The sequence below is a fragment of the Pseudophryne corroboree genome, chromosome 9, assembly GCF_028390025.1.
Source record: "Pseudophryne corroboree isolate aPseCor3 chromosome 9, aPseCor3.hap2, whole genome shotgun sequence".
Classification (NCBI taxonomy): Eukaryota; Metazoa; Chordata; class Amphibia; order Anura; family Myobatrachidae; genus Pseudophryne; species Pseudophryne corroboree.
The window spans coordinates 382,645,194-382,661,617 of record NC_086452.1 but is presented as its reverse complement, the minus strand read 5'-3'; the positions used below and the strand labels follow the sequence as shown (position 1 = coordinate 382,661,617).

Genomic DNA, 16,424 nt, shown 5'->3' with positions numbered 1-16,424 from the left:
AAGGTTTTTCCTGTTGGAGCAATATGTTTGAGTTTTTTCCAGTGTGAGGCAATATGTTTGTGGTTTTTCCTCTATGGGGCAAAGTATTTGAGGCTTTTACTGTGTTTTTTTTTCTGTTTTTTCCTGTGTAGAGCAATGTATTTGATTTTATTGTCCTGTGTTGGGCAATGTGTTTGTGGTTTTTCCTCTGTGGGGCAATGTGTTTGAGGATTTTCCTGTGTGGGGCAAGGTATTTATTACTGTAGGGGCCAATTTATGATTTTGGGCGAGATAGTCCCTATACACCAATCTTGTTGCACCACACCCCTTTTTTTGGGTGCGCGCCCAAAACTCTAGGTGTTCCTGCTTTAGACAGTGTGGTTCTGTATACAAGAGCTGACATTCCTGTATAGATAGACTGCGATTTGTAACTCTCAGTATTCTATCTCTGCACAATTTGCAGTAATGCCAGGTTACTCACTTGTACTAGGTATGGATTCACATCTTTCTATTCTCAGTTACTGTATGCTTGGAACACTAATGCAGTCTCAGAAATCATTGATGTCCCTCACAGTAAACATGTTCATACTACATGACACACAGACAGGACAGATTAGCTGTCATTTTCCCTGTTTGTACTTTCTAGCCCACATTCTCAACTCACCACAGTAGCAGTGACCCCCTCTGCATGTTCTGGAGCCTCCTTCTGCTTTACAATGTCCATCCAATGGCGGACTGCTACTGTTCATCTACAGACACCTGTAAATGGTATTCGCATCACAGCTCATGTGCAGTTTTTGTGCACATTAACAAATCTTCAGCTGCTTCTGTGCAAAGTATAACCATAGATGGTTATACCATTGAGTGGTTTGAATGCGATGGAAACTGACATCTCATCGCATGATTTGATGTTGGAAGCCTGATAACCATTCGATGCCAGACTTCCACTGTCCATCCTCAATATAAACTGGGCAGTGATGGTGCGATTCACTTTATACTGTGCCATTTTGGTCCCGCCCACAGAAATGTAGTGTTGTGAATCGGAGCATTACACCATTGGTGGTGGGTTCACAACTGTATAACTGTTTCAGTGCTAACAGTCATCTGCAATGCCTACTCCCCCGGAACCTACAGGAGAATCACAATTTTTCTGTTAGTCCCCTGCACCATCGGTAGAGTGGACACAACTACTCCATCCTTCAGAAAGTGGGTAGAGTGAGGAGAATACTATAGTGAATCCGCGGTCCTCAAACGGGGACAGGGTTAAGTGATGTGTTTCTATGGTAATCGCATCACCCCCTATGCAAATATGTGGGGTGGGACCTAATTACACAAATAGCCCACCCTGCCCCTATTGCCGCCCACCTGCATCTCTTCTACAGGTTTCTCCCGGAGAGCAGGGACGTCACTTTGGGGTGCAGGGGGTGGTGGCTGCACCTGGGTGTCACCCGCCGAGGGGTGACATCAAAATGGCGTTTCCTCGTCAGTGACAGGAGACAGGTGCTGCACTGTAACATTATGTGTAGCACTCGGCTTCTGTCACAGTGTAGGAGCCGACACTGCAGACAGACAGTCTCTGAGGACAGCCCAGCATCTCTGGGACCCACAGATTGATGAAAACGGGGACCCACAGATTGATGAAAGGGGGTGTGCCGTGAGGGCACACCCCCTTCCTGCAAGGCCATGTGCCTTTTTTGGGAACCAACACTGTGTGTCACCAAGCACAGTGACGCCCCTATCAGAGAGGAAACTACCAAAGTAGGCAAGTAGGCTAAAATGCTAAAATCGTCCTGTTCTCCACTCTCATCAACCTTGTGCTGACCACAAAATTCAGGTTTATTTACATAACCTTAAAAAAAAACTGTTGGTGTTTTTTTCTCATTATTTATAATCGATGCCAGCTCCAGAGGTGGGGCTGCACCACAGTCCAAAATTCAAACAGGTGAGATACCAACTGCCAGTGAATCAGTTTGAGATGGCAGTTGGTATGGCTCCCCTTAGAATTTTGGACTGCGCTGTAGCCCCACCTCTGGGGCCGCTACTGTTTCTAACTCTTTTTAGTGCATATTTTAAAACCATTTTATCTCTGAGATCGTGACGTCCTGTGGTAGGGCATACGCATTTTATCGCAGTGCCTGGGTGCACAATCTGTTCCCCATTGTTCCATTATGTGCCTTTTAGGGTCTAGTGACCACTAACTGTAGTCGACTGGTGCTTGAACTCTGTTATTAAAGTGATGGGAGCCCTATACTGTATATTGCTGTGAAAGTCAGTTATATTATATGTCAGTTTACTCAGTAAATTATAAAATATTCACAAATCCAAACCTTTTGAAATAAGTCAGCATGAGACCCAAGCTTTAAACAGATCAATCAAGAGACTGAAGGTCATAAAATCCACTGAGCCTCTCTAAACATGATCTGTTCATCCCTTATGTTGTAATGGTCTCAGCTGAGTTTCTAGGCGGATATTTTTGGGAACGATAATGCCACCTACCTTTGTTTGTGTCCCTACAGTCTCCGTGACTACACTGTCAATTATATGGCAGCAATAACACATTAATCCAGAGGCACTGAAAACCTTTTGAAAAATTCTACAGTAGTAAAACTGATACTGAATGTGAAATTAGAGGTCAACATCTGAGAGTCAGAAACTATGGCTGACATGTTAGTGTGGCTAGACATAAAGTCAGAAATTTACATGAGCTGCCCTGTGAGAAATATATTTCAAGAAAAATGAAAACTGCCTATAGCAGGTATGAGAACGTTCGTCTTCAGATATTATTGTGATTGTCAGGGCCATAACTAGGGTGGTGCAGCCATTGTCACTACATAGAGCAAAGATGCCCTGTGGACAGAATTGGCCACCACCGTGATGGGTAAATACCCCACTGCCTAGCCCCTGCTGCAATTTATATTAGTAGCAGTGCGTCCGGCTACTTCACTGCAGCTCTGCCTCAGACTGCAGCCTAACCCACTGACCTCCACTGCGGTTCCCATCTGTAGAGAGAGATATACTTTCCAATTGAGTGCTGCATATAGGGAGAGAAGAGAAGGGGCTACTGCTACTACTATGTGGCATAATGTGTAAGGGGCACTACTACTGTGTGGTATAACGTGCAAGTGGCACTACTACTGTATGGCATAATGTGCAAGGGGCACGACTATTGTGTGGCATAATGTGTCAGGGGCACTACTACTGTGTGGCACTACTGCTGCGGGGTATAATGTGTAAGAGGTACAACTACTGTGTGGCGTAACGTGTAAGGAGCACTACTGCTGTGTGGTGTAATGTGAATAAAGGACACTACTGTGTGGTTTAATGTGAATAAGGGGCACTAGTGTGTGGCATAATTTGAATTGAGGGTACTATTGTGTGACCATGCCCCTTCCTCATGAGGCCACACCCCTTTTGGGCTGCATGCTGTCGCTTTAAAATATGGGTGGACACCAATGCTCTTTGTGGCACAGGACACCAAAATGTCTGGTTACAGCTCTGGTGATTGTTACAAGTGCAGGTCTTACAATTTAACAGTACCAGACCATTGCTGGGGCTGTGCATCCAACATCTGTGTCTTCTGCTATGTCTGCATCTGTAATGTCTGCATCTTCTTACACAAGCAGTGAATCCGAGGCTCTTCCAGTGGGTGTATCAGTACAAATCCTGACAGCAGCAACATTTGCATATTTTCACACAGCCGCTGCGTACTAAGGGCCTGATTCATGTTTGTAAGTAAAGCAAAAAAGCAAGTAACTGGGCAAAACAACGTTGCACTGCAGATGGGGCAGATGTAACATGTGCAGAGGTTTTGGTGTGACTGGAGCTATGTGATTGTTTTGCAGATGTGTAAAGTGGCTAAACCCATGCAAACAGATGGCTTTTTGTGGATTTCTGGTCACCGACTCAGGAGAGCACCCAAAAAACAACTGAATTTCCCCCCAGAGGCCATGGTATTACTTTGCCACACCATCCCCGGGAGCTGTCACACTTTTTATTCCGAACATCTCTGTTCCCCAATCTCCCCATTTTTATGACTATATTGCTGTAAATCCTGTGTAGGGCTGATCTTTCTTACAGCAGAACTTGTTTTTTCTCTGTGTATTATTTATTGGTTTTATGATATTAGGCAGCTCCCTACACCCCCTGTCTATGCTGTGCCTTTCAGTACCTGACACCACTACTGTGGTATCCGCATTTATCTTGTGATATTAGGCAGCTCCCTACACCCCCTGTCTATGCTGTGCCTTTCAGTACCTGACACCACTACTGTGGTATCCGCATTTATCTTGTGTTATTAGGCAGCTCCCTACACCCCCTGTCTATGCTGTGCCTTTCAGTACCTGACACCACTACTGTGGTATCCGCATTTATCTTGTGTTATTAGGCAGCTCCCTACACCCCCTGTCTATGCTGTGCCTTTCAGTACCTGACACCACTACTGTGGTATCCGCATTTATCTTGTGATATTAGGCAGCTCCCTACACCCCCTGTCTATGCTGTGCCTTTCAGTACCTGACACCACTACTGTGGTATCCGCATTTATCTTGTGTTGTTTTTCTTCTTTGACATAGTAAATAATGTTGTTGTTTTTGTACTATTGTGTTTTATTAAAGGATTGTTTCCACAATGTTGCCTGGAGAGTGTTACTGACGTAACGGCATTCTCTGTTCTGGTGCTTAGCCTGCGTTATAGGCTGAGTCTTTAGGGGACCTAAGGGATAATTCTGAAACGCCCAATGAAATACCATCTCTCTGTGTCCAAACATGTTCTGCATCTCCAAGCAGCAACCAACCTTACTTGCCTACTTTAAATAACAAGCCCGGAGAGGAGATGCTGCAGGAGACTTTTTGGGGCGGGGGCGGGCTGTGACATCATTAAGCCCTGCCCCCACATCAGGAAAATGCAGCGATTCGTGGGTCCATGGGAATGGGGCTGGGCTAAAATGACGCGATTCACGTCATATGCAGCTTCCGGGAGAGTAGACAAGTATGAACAAACAGGACGCATGCGCAGTGTGACCCGGACGCATAAGCAGACTTAAAACACGGGGCCTAATTCAGAGTTGATCGTAGCAGCAAATTTGTTAGCAGTTGGCCAAAACCATGTGCACTGCAGGGGAGGCAGATATAACATGTGCAGAGAGAGTTAGATTTGGGTGGGGTGTGTTCAAACTGAAATCTAAATTGTAGTGTAAAAATAAAACAGTCAGTATTTACCCTGCACAGAAACAAAATAACCCACCCAAATCTAACTCTCTCTGCAAATGTTATATCTGCCCCCCTCCCCCCCTGCAGTGCACATGGCTTTGCCCAACTGCTAACAAATTTGCTGCTGTGATCAACTCTGAATTACCCCCCATCGGGGGTGATTCCGAGTTGTTCGCTCGCTAGCTGCTTTTAGCAGCATTGCACACGCTAAGCCGCCGCCCTCTGGGAGTGTATCTTAGCTTAGCAGAATTGCGAACGAAAGATTCGCTAATTTTCTCGTAACGATTACCCGGCAGTTTCTGAGTAGCTCCAGACTTACCCTGCCATTGCGACCAGCTCAGTCCTTTTCGTTCCTGGTTTGACGTCACAAACACAGCCAGCGTTCGTCCAGCCACTCCCCCGTTTCTCCAGCCACTCCCGCCTTTTTCCCTGAAACGCCTGCATTTTTCCGCACACTCCCAGAAAACGTCCAGTTTCCGCCCAAAAACACCCACTTCCTGTCAATCACACTCTGATCAGCAGAACGATGAAAAAACTTTGTTACGCCGTGAGTAAAATACCAAACTGTTGTGCTAATTTACTTGGCGCAGGCGCGCTGTGTACATTGCGCATGCGCAGTTTGCGACTAATCGCTCCGTAGCGGAAAAAAATAACGAGCGAACAACTCGGAATGACCCCCATTGTCCAGTTGTGTGCGACATCACTACTGCCTCATCTCTGAATTAGGTCCCCAGTGTTCTGGTACAGCAATTTTATGTTCTGAATTATTCCAGAAAGTTTGGGACCTATCATTCCACAGCCAGGAAGGGACATGTGATGTGGTCTGAGACATTTTTTGCCCATATCTGCTAGTCTATGAAGGAAGCCGCCAGCAGAGACAATTGTATTTGGGATAAGTAGGATTTACCGACGATCGGGATGCTGTCCCTCAGTATACTGAGACAGCATCCCGATCCTCAGTATGCCAGCAGCGGGGTGAGCGCAAAGAGTCCCGTGCGCTCACCACAGGTTCTATTCCCACTCTATGGGTGTCGTGGACACCCACGAGTGGTAATATCCCCTGTTAGCCGGGATTCCATCTGTCAGTATTGTCAGCGGTCGGGATCCCAGCTTCGGTATCCTGACTGCCGACAACTCAACTGCATACATTGTATTTCTGAGATGCGTCATAATCAGTCATGTTTCACTTCCACTAATGTGTGTTATGAACAGCAATTTCTAAAGGTAATAACACAAAGCAGTGTGTTAATAACACAAAGCAGTCTACAAAGGTAATAACACAATGCAGTCTATAAAGGTAATAACACAAGCCGTCTATAAAGGTAAACACACAAAGCAGTCTATAAAGGTACTGTAATAACACAAAATAGCATATAAAGGTAATAACACAACGCAACCTATAAAGGTAATAACACAAAGGCTATAGAGGTAATATTGTACCATAAAGCAGCCTAAAAAAGTAAAAAGGTAGTAACACAAACTTGTGTTTTACTCTGTATTGGAACAGGCTTGAAACACTGACATTGCTGTTATTCATCGATACTTAAGAGACTATGGGCCTGATTCACAGTTGATCGCAAAAGCAAAATCTTCCTCTAATGGGCAAAAACATTTGCACTGCAGTTGGGGCAGATATAACATGTGCAGAGAGAGTTAGATTTGGGTGGAGTGTGTTCAAACGAAAGCAGCCAGTATCTAACTCTCTCTACACGTTACTGTATATCTGCCCCCCCCCCCCCCCCCCTCCCTCCCCTGCAGTGTACATGGTTTTGGGGCTATTTCAACAAGGAACGCAAAACTGCAAAAATTGCAAAAATACGCACACAACAGTCATGCATGACGTAAAATTTGAGACAAAAAATACAACTTCTGAGACGTAGCAAAAACTGTGTATACACTACGAAAACTAGGCATGTAGGGGGCGTACTAAAGGGCTGGACTCGCAAAAACTACAAGCAGGGGCATGTTGTGGGCGTATGCAGATTTTAGATAGGCAGAACATACGCATTTTTTGCAACTGAACGCAAATTTATGGTGTGCACTTTCTGAGTAAGGGGCCCTACTCATTAGACGATGCGCCGCCGAGGTGCCCGACGGCCGAAACGGCCGACGAGCGACCCGGCGGCGGGGGGGGCAGTGACGGGGGGAGTGAAGTTTCTTCACTCCCCCCGTCACGCGGCTGCATTGAAGTGCAGGCAAATATGGACGAGATCGTCCATATTGGCCTGCATGCACAGCCGACGGGAGACCAGCGATGAACGAGGGCGGGGCCGCGCATCGTTCATCGCTGGAGTCGCCACACTGAAAGATATGAACGAGTTCTCGTTCATTTATGAACTAGATCGTTCATATCTTTCAGAAAATCGGCCAGTGTGTAGGACCTTTAACTGCAGGTCAACCTTAAAATCTGCACAAGCTGACCTCAGGTGTAGAACGTTCAATGTATATTGCAATCATTGCTTCATTACCCCCAGCTGAAGCAGCTCACACTGCTGACCACAATTCACCTTAATCAGCTGCATTGAAACTTAACAACATGTAATAGGCCCTACACACTTGGCGATATTCTGAAAGATATGAACGATCTCGTTCATAAATGAACGAGAACTCGTTCATATCTTTCAGTGTGGAGACATAAGCGATGAACGATACGCGTCCCCGCGCTCGTTCATCGCTGGTCTCCCGTCGGCTGTGCATGCAGGCCAATATGGACGATCTCGTCCATATTTGCCTGCACTTCAATGCAGCCGCGTGACGGGGGGAGTGAAGAAACTTCACTCCCCCCGTCACTGCCCCCCCGCCGCCGGGTTGCTCGTCGGCCGTATCGGCCATCGGGCACCTCGGCGGCACATCGCCAAGTGAGTAGGGCCCCTTAGGGAGCTTTAAACTATTTAACACATGTATTACTCTAAAATATATGTTATTAACCTAATAATTATTTAAGTTAATAACAATGCAGGTCTGTCAAGAACACACTTGTTTTCCTACAAACATGTACAATAACATTTACAAGCAAGTTGTTGTTTTTTTTGTTTGGTTAATGAATTTTCGTTTAAAAGCTGAGTTTTTTATGATTTAAAGCAACAAACAATTATTATCTTCAAAAATCATACCCACATACATGTGAAAGGTTTTTTTTTTTTTTTAATTCCCCTTGTCAAAAACATATGTTCAATGACATCACCACAATAATTGTGATTTTGTAGACATTTTAATTATGCACCAGTTTTTTAAATTTTTTTAAATATTTTCACATTAAACAACACAGTAACATAAGGAATGTTAATAATAACAAAGAAACATTAATATGTCATGTATGTAAACTTTCAACATTATTTTTTTTTTCCTTTTTCCTCTTGCGTTTGTGGATTCACTCGCATTTTTGTTCGACGCATCCTGTCAGTAGGCATGGTTGGCTCAATGTTATGTGTGGCTGATGTTAAATTGGGGATCCGGTCTCTATGTCGACAGTAACTAGGTCGACAGTGTCTAGGTCGACCACTATTAGTCGACAGTAACTAGGTCGACAGGGTTTCTAGGTCGACAGGGTCTTTAGGTCGACATGGTCTAGGTCGACAGGTCAAAAGGTAGACATGAGTTTTTCACGATTTTTTTCTTTTTTTGAACTTTTTCATACTTAACGATCCACGTGGACTACGATTGCTCGAAGCATGGCAAACGAAGCGAGGGGACACGGTGCACTAATTGGGGTTCCCGGTCACTCTACAAAGAAAATGACACAAAAAAAACATAAAAAACTCATGTCGACTTAAAGACTCTGTCGACCTAGAGGCCCTGTCGACCTAGTTACTGTCGACCAATAGTGGTCGACCTAGACACTGTCAACCTAGTTACTATCTACCTTCCGTACCACACCCGTTAAATTGTGACATCAGAAACCTTTATGCAAAAAATGCGACTAAGTGTAAGTTTTTTCGCAAAAAATGCAGATTTTTAAATCTCATAGCAAAATTCCAGAAGTCCACCTTTTTTTGTAACATTAAATTAGTGTTGCAGATTTTCCGTTTCGGCTTTCGCAATTTTGCAATTGGTCGTAGTTTTTGCAAATTTGTACTTTTTACGATCCTTACTGAATTAGCCCCTTTGTCCATTTGAGGAATATTTTGCTTTTGCAATCAACCTTGTATTAGGCCCTATGGGGTCTATGTACTAAGCCTTGGAGAAAGACAAAAGTGGACAGAGATAAAGTACCAACCAGCTCCTGTCCTTTTTTCAAACACAGCCTATAAAATAGCAATTGGATGCTGATTGGCTGATTTATCTGCATCCACTTTATCTCTCTCCAAGGCTTAGCAGTTAGCACATAGGGGTCTATAGGCTCTATGTACTAAGCCTTGGAGCGAGATAAAGTGGACAAACATAAAGTACCAACCAACCAGCTCCTGTAATTTTTCAAACACAGCCTTTAACATGGTAGTTAGAAGCTGATTGGTAGGTACTTTTTCTCATCCTACTTTATCTCTCTCCCCAAGGCTTAGTACACAGGGGTCTATTATTTGGTATATATCCGGCCCCATAGCTCAGCGCTGTTTAGTAATACACTAGTATAATAGAAATGGTAATTGAAAGGATAATGGGTTATTGCCTACGGTCTATTCCTCATAGATGCATCTCTTTCCTGCTCATCAGAACCTGACTGCTCTAATGAACCATGTCTCACTCAGCTGTTATGAGTTAAATACATCTTTAATAATACACAACCATGATATAACCAGAGTATAATAAATAACCCCCAATAAGAAATCTAATCCAGCTGACAGCTCCCGAATCAGTCACAAGGTGATCAGAACGTGTTATATAGTATTATTGTTTAATGAATTATTCCCTCCAAGCAACATTTATTAAGAGCAGCGAGGCCTTTAGAAGGTTATATCTGATTAATTTGTGATTACTATAAAGAGTTTGCATATTGTTAGGATTTACGTATATTGGCCCTCATTCCGAGTCGTTCGCTCGGTATTTTTCATCGCATCGCAGTGAAATTCCGCTTAGTACGCATGCGCAATAATCGCACTGCGACTGCGCCAAGTAATTTTACAATGGAGATAGTATTTTTACTCACGGCTTTTTCATCGCTCCGGCGATCGTAATGTGATTGACAGGAAATGGGTGTTACTGGGCGGAAACAGGCCGTTTTATGGGCGTGCGGGAAAAAACGCTACCGTTTCCGGAAAAAACGCAGGAGTGGCCGGGGAAACGGGGGAGTGTCTGGGCGAACGCTGGGTGTGTTTGTGACGTCAAACCAGGAACGACAAGCACTGAACTGATCGCAGATGCCGAGTAAGTCTGAAGCTACTCTGAAACTGCTAAGTAGTTTGTAATCGCAATATTGCGAATACATCGGTCGCAATTTTAAGAAGCTAAGATACACTCCCAGTAGGCGTAGGCTTAGCGTGAGCAACTCTGCTAAAATCGCCTTGCGACCGATCAACTCGGAATGAGGGCCATAGTCTCTGTGGTAGTTTATTATTTTACATTTCACAGTGCCTGCCTGGCAAGCTGAGAGCGGTCTTTTCTTCTTAACATTTTTACCATGCACGTTGTACAGTATCTCATACATACAATTCTGGACACACGTTGGTAATCCTTAGATAATGATGAAATGTAAATAAGTCTTCATCACAGACACAGGTTTAAAATCAGGACAGGGAGAGTGGATTATGGGCCTAGTTCAGGATGGATCACTATTGATACAGAATTTCAGCAGCACCATGTTTTCATTCACAGCAATCGCAACTGACATCAGATGCACTCCCCGAAAACGGCCATGACACGTCTGCGTTTTTTCAACCACTCCACACAAGCACCATGTACCCTCCCACAAACAGTCACTTCCTATCAATCACTATGCGATCGCACCTTGCTGGGCCTGTGATCGCATTTCACCCTTTGCGCACACGCAATGTGGTCGCAGCAGATGCGCAGGTGTCCGATAATCGCCCGATTTGCGATTTTGTAATTTTGCAACTAAAGCTAAATAAGGCCCCTACTGCGTATTTGGGGACATATTTAGGAATATGGGACTTCATTCAGGTTGGATTGCAAAGTGGTCCATCCGCAAAAATGACTTAGGCCGTGCCCGGCCTGCGCATGCCCTGCAGTAAATGCGAACGCCTCTGCCTGTCAATCAGGCAGAGGCGTTCTCAGGGCAGAAGCACTCCGTTTCCAAGGCGGAGAAAAAGCGTTGCGGGGGGCGGCAGCGGGGAAACAGAGCCATGGCGGCACGTAAGGGTGGTGTTGCATGATTGAAGTAGCTGTATGACGTTACACGCAGCCGCTGTGATCAAAAAGATGGAGGTGGGCCTCTTCTGCAGTTGCAGCCAAGCTGCACCGGAAGGAGGCTTCCCTATTTTCAGCGATCAGGATGAAATTGCGGTGCCACCACAATTTCAGCATGGTCTCAGAGAGGGGCTGGCAGATTGCATGCTGGGTGGCCTTACCCTGCAATGGTCGGCCCCAGCATGCGAACAAAAGGATTGCATATTCTGCTAATAAACAGAATTTGCAATCCTTACTGGATCGGTTCCATAAACCTAACACATTCAACAGCATATTCTCTCTGATTTATTATTGGGAGAAAATGTCAGATAATTTAAGAACTTCTCTTGATAGGGTCTCTCCTTACTACTGTCATTGCCCAGGGTAAGGAAAAACAAAACTAACTATATAAATACAGAATTATACAGTATAAAAGTAACATGAATCTGGATAGAGATTAGCTGAATTTGCAGTACAACAAAATAATTACTGTCTATCAATAATATATCAGACAAATAATAAGTACTTCCTGATATGATCATTTGCTAGCTTACTGATAATTTTCTGATTTTCTGATAAGAAGCTGTACTGACCTAGATGACACCACACTAGCAGTACAGCTATAATCTGCTGATGTAAGGAACCCAAATATGAATCTAGGCCCTCATTCAGATGTAGTTGATGGCAGAGGCATCACTCACACTAGTGACACCTGGTGCGGCCGCGGCCGCTAAAGGAGCGGGGCTTCGTAAGAGGGGTGGGGCTAAGCAGAGGGGGTAGGGCTAAGCATCCCGACCCCCCGTTTTTCGTCATTCTGGGATCTGGGAGATGCGGCCTGCCCCTGGAGACTGCTATACTTGCTTGCAGTGCTGGCTTCAACAGGGTGACAGGAGCCTGGTAGCTGCACGTGATGTTCCAGTGCAGCACCTGTCTCCTGTCACTGAGCAGGAGCCAGCACTTTGGTGTCACCTCTCGACGGGTGACACCCGGGTACGTGCGGCACCCTCCTTATGACGCCACTGGTAGATGGTGCTATTGCTGCTGCTTACATAGAACCAGCAGCAATAGCACTAACATGGTAATGCAGCAGGGGGCGTCATGCCTCCTACTACAGAAGAAGGGATGGGGCCACAGTTAAGTTGCAAGGACATTCATAAAAATAAGGTAGATGAAAATACATTTACAGAGGAGAAGGTCCTAACAGAACTTTCAAAACTAAAAGTGGATAAATCAATGGGACCAGATGGGATACACCCAAGGATACTCAAAGAGCTAAAAGATGTGCTGGTTACACCTTTAACAGAATTATTTAACCAGTCACTAAATACAGGTGCTATTCCAGAGGACTGGAGAAGAGCAAATGTAGTTCCACTGCACAAAAGTGGAAGCAAGGAAGAAGCAAGTAACTACAGACCAGTAAGCCTTACATCAGTAGTAGGGAAAGTAATGGAAAAACTATTAAAAGAAAGAATAGTGGAATAGCTTAAATCAAACCACTTACAGGATCCAAAACAGCATGGATTTACTGGTGGGAGATCATGCCAAACAAATCTTATTGACTTTTTTGACTCTGTGATGAAAATAATAGATCAAGGGGGAGCTGTAGATGTAGCATATCTAGACTTTAGTAAGGCATTTGACACTGTCCCACATTGCAGACTGCTAAATAAACTTGAAAGCCTGGGGGTGGATTATAAATCAGTTAAATGGATAAGAACCTGGTTGCAGGATAGGAAACAGACAGTCGTAGTTAATGGAGTGCAATCTATGGAGGTAAATGTTACCAGTGGAGTACCCCAGGGATCTGTACTTGGTCCAGTTTTTTTTTTTATATCTTTGTTGGTGACATTGCAGATGGTATTGAAGGGAAGATATGCCTTTTTGCAGATGATACAAAGATATGCAACAGGGTAGACACACCGGGAGGGGTAAAACAAATGATTAATGACCTAGGTAGGCTTGAGAAAAGGTCAAGAATGTGGCAACTACAGTTTAATGCTAAAAAATGCAAAATCATGCACTTGGGTCTCAAAAACCCAAAGGCTAAATATAGTATCAAGGGTACTATAATGGAAACTACTGAGGAGAAAAGAGATTTAGGAGTCACTATTTCAAGTGACTTGAAGGCAGGTAAGCAATGCAACAAAGCAATGAGAAAGGCAAGTCAGATGCTTGGTTGCATAGGGAGAGGAATCAGTAGCAGGAAAAAAGAAGTAATAATGCCACTGTATAGGTCATTGGTACGGCCCCATCTGGAATACTGTGTCCAGTTCTGGAGACCCTATCTCCAGAAGGATATAAATACATTAGAGAGTGTACAAAGAAGGGCAACTAAAATGGTGCATGGCCTACATCACAAAACTTACCCGGAAAGGCTAAAAGATCTTAACATGTATAGTTTGGAGGAGAGAAGGGAAAGGAGGGACATGATAGAAACTTTCAAATATATCAAGGGTCTTAACAAAGTTCAGGAGGGAAACATTCTTCAAAGGAAAAGAAGTATTAGAACTCGAGGGCATACACTGAGACTGGAGGGGGGGAGGTTCAGGGGAAATTTAAGGAAAAATTACTTCATAGAAAGGGTAGTGGATAAGTGGAATAGCCTCCCATCAGAGGTGGTAGAGGCTAAGACTGTAGGGCAATTTAAACATGCTTGGGACAGGCATATGAATATCCTTACAAAGAATTAAGGTTAAAAAAGGGTTGAGATTTCCTAAAGGATAAAATAAAAAAGGGGCAGACTAGATGGGCCAAGTGGTTCTTATCTGCCGTCAAATTCTATGTTTCTATGCTCATACTTGCCTACCTGACCCTCTCCATGAGGGAGAAAATGCTCTGTTCCTGGACTTTCCTGGTAATGTATGATTGCCATCCCCTGTGGTGAGCTGGGTAATTGATAAGAAAGGTGTTTCACCACAGGTGATGGCAATCATACATTACCAGGAAAGTCCAGGAACAGAGCATTTTCTCCCTCATGGAGAGGGTCAGGTAGGCAAGTATGCTCCTGCTGCATTACTGATCCATACTGTGTCCTAGGACGCACTCTCGGATCATTTCTGACACCATCCGCCAGCTACGTGACCCATGGGGTCGCGCAAGATGGCTGCCGAAAGTCCTACCTGGAGGCCAGGGTTCGGCACATGCGCAAAGTACCGAACATCAGTACAACCACATCCAATGAGGGCCCTGGCCTGGAGTGCTTATTGGTACAATTCCATATTTCGTTGGTACACTGTTATTTTGAATAAGTGTTTAGCAAAACCTTAGAATGGGTTCGTTTCTACAGTTGTAAGTGACTAAATGTGCTTCCTATTAATGCATGCAGAAATGTATGAATACATTAATTTTTGTAAACCACAAATGATAAGATTATTTGCAAACATTTTCTTTCTTGTTTTGTTTTTTTCAGGCTGCCTTATGATGGAAAAATAGCACTTTCTCTAACTGGTTTATCTACAGCACTAAAGATGTGTGTCATTCTGCATATGGCTGCATTTTCTGCGCACATGTATTTTACACTAAACAAACAGACTTAAATATCTGAAACTCAGCAGGAGGACCTATGTTTCTATAAAGTACTTCTCATCATTTGAAATGGAAAGTTGACACATTTTTAATAAACTTCACATATTTGCTAATACGATGATTTGAAATTCATTGTTCTCGAAGAGAATCAATTAACAAGTTCCATAATAGCCTTTGATTTGCTTATTACACAATGCCTTGTGTAATAAGCAAATGTAATTAGCACTATGTAATTGGCAGAAACACTGTGTTTCCTTGCTCCCATTCTGTCAGGAGAGAGAATGCAATATAGTGCCCTCCCATCTGATAGGTCACCTTGGGATATAGGGGGTAATTCCAAGTTGATCGCAGCAGGAAAATTTTTAGCAATTGGGCAAAACCATGTGCACTGCAGGGGAGGCAGATATAACATGTGCAGAGAGAGTTAGATTTGGGTGGGGTGTGTTCAATCTGCAATCTAATTTGCAGTGTAAAAATAAAGCAGCCAGTATTGACCCTGCACAGAAATAAAATAACCCACCCAAATCTAACTCTTTCTGCACATGTTATATCTGCCTCCCCTGCAGTGCACATGGTTTTGCCCAATTGCTAACTTTCTTGCTGCTGCGATCAACTCAGAATTACCCCCATAGCCTGCTGTAATAAGTAGTCTGTCTGGACCTAATGCACAATGGAAAGTATATTGTTTGTCATCCAAAAGAAAATGTATAAATATCCCCTTGAATGTGGAAATGTACACACACCGAGATGCTCCTTTATCTGCATGTATACGCACCTGATTTGCTACTAGTTATCATGATCTGGGGAAATCTATCAAAAGTCAATGAGAGATAAAGTAGAGATATATACACATACCCACAGTGGCGCCGTGAGGGGGGCAGATACCAATTTCCTGGGCCCAGGCTGCTGGAGGGGCCCAGGTCCAATACACCCCCATTATACCTGGTGATCTCCCCTGTGTTAAAATTGCGCACCCTTATGAAGCGCTCGACCCCACAATTATATTGTTATGTGAATATTTTAATATTAAAGGGCGTCATCACATCAGAAGTATTTGCGCTTAAGTCCAGGTCTGCATAGGGCGAATCTGCATGAATATGTCCTTACAAGGATTTGCCTATGTGACAATGGGGCCTATTCAGAGATGGGTGCAACCGCGTCCATCTGGTCTGCACATGCGCACTGGCCACGGTGCTTGTGTGCAACCCTTCTCCTTGCAGCCACATCGTAGAAGGGTGCAGCCTCAAGATGGTTGACATTGACGGGCGTTCGGGGGGGGTGTTTCGGCGTTGCGGGGACGTGGTGGCCGAAACGGGGGGGGGGGGGGGTGTCGTGAGCTTTTTCTGGGCGACTGCATGACGTCACATGCAGCTGCTCCGATAGAAAAAATGGTGATGGACATATCGTGAGTAGGCACCACACACGTTGGGCAGC

The 16,424-nt window shown here is 44.3% G+C and overlaps 1 long non-coding RNA gene across 2 annotated transcripts in view; it reads left to right on the top strand.

Moving 5' to 3' along the window:
• LOC134957060 (uncharacterized) overlaps positions 1-15,066 on the top strand; it is a 66,528-nt gene extending 51,462 nt beyond the window's left edge. For both annotated transcript variants that reach the window (XR_010186423.1, XR_010186422.1), the window contains exon 3: positions 14,875-15,066. This is a non-coding gene — a long non-coding RNA (uncharacterized LOC134957060). The remainder of the gene's footprint in view (positions 1-14,874) is intronic.
• Positions 15,067-16,424: the final 1,358 nt, after the last annotated feature.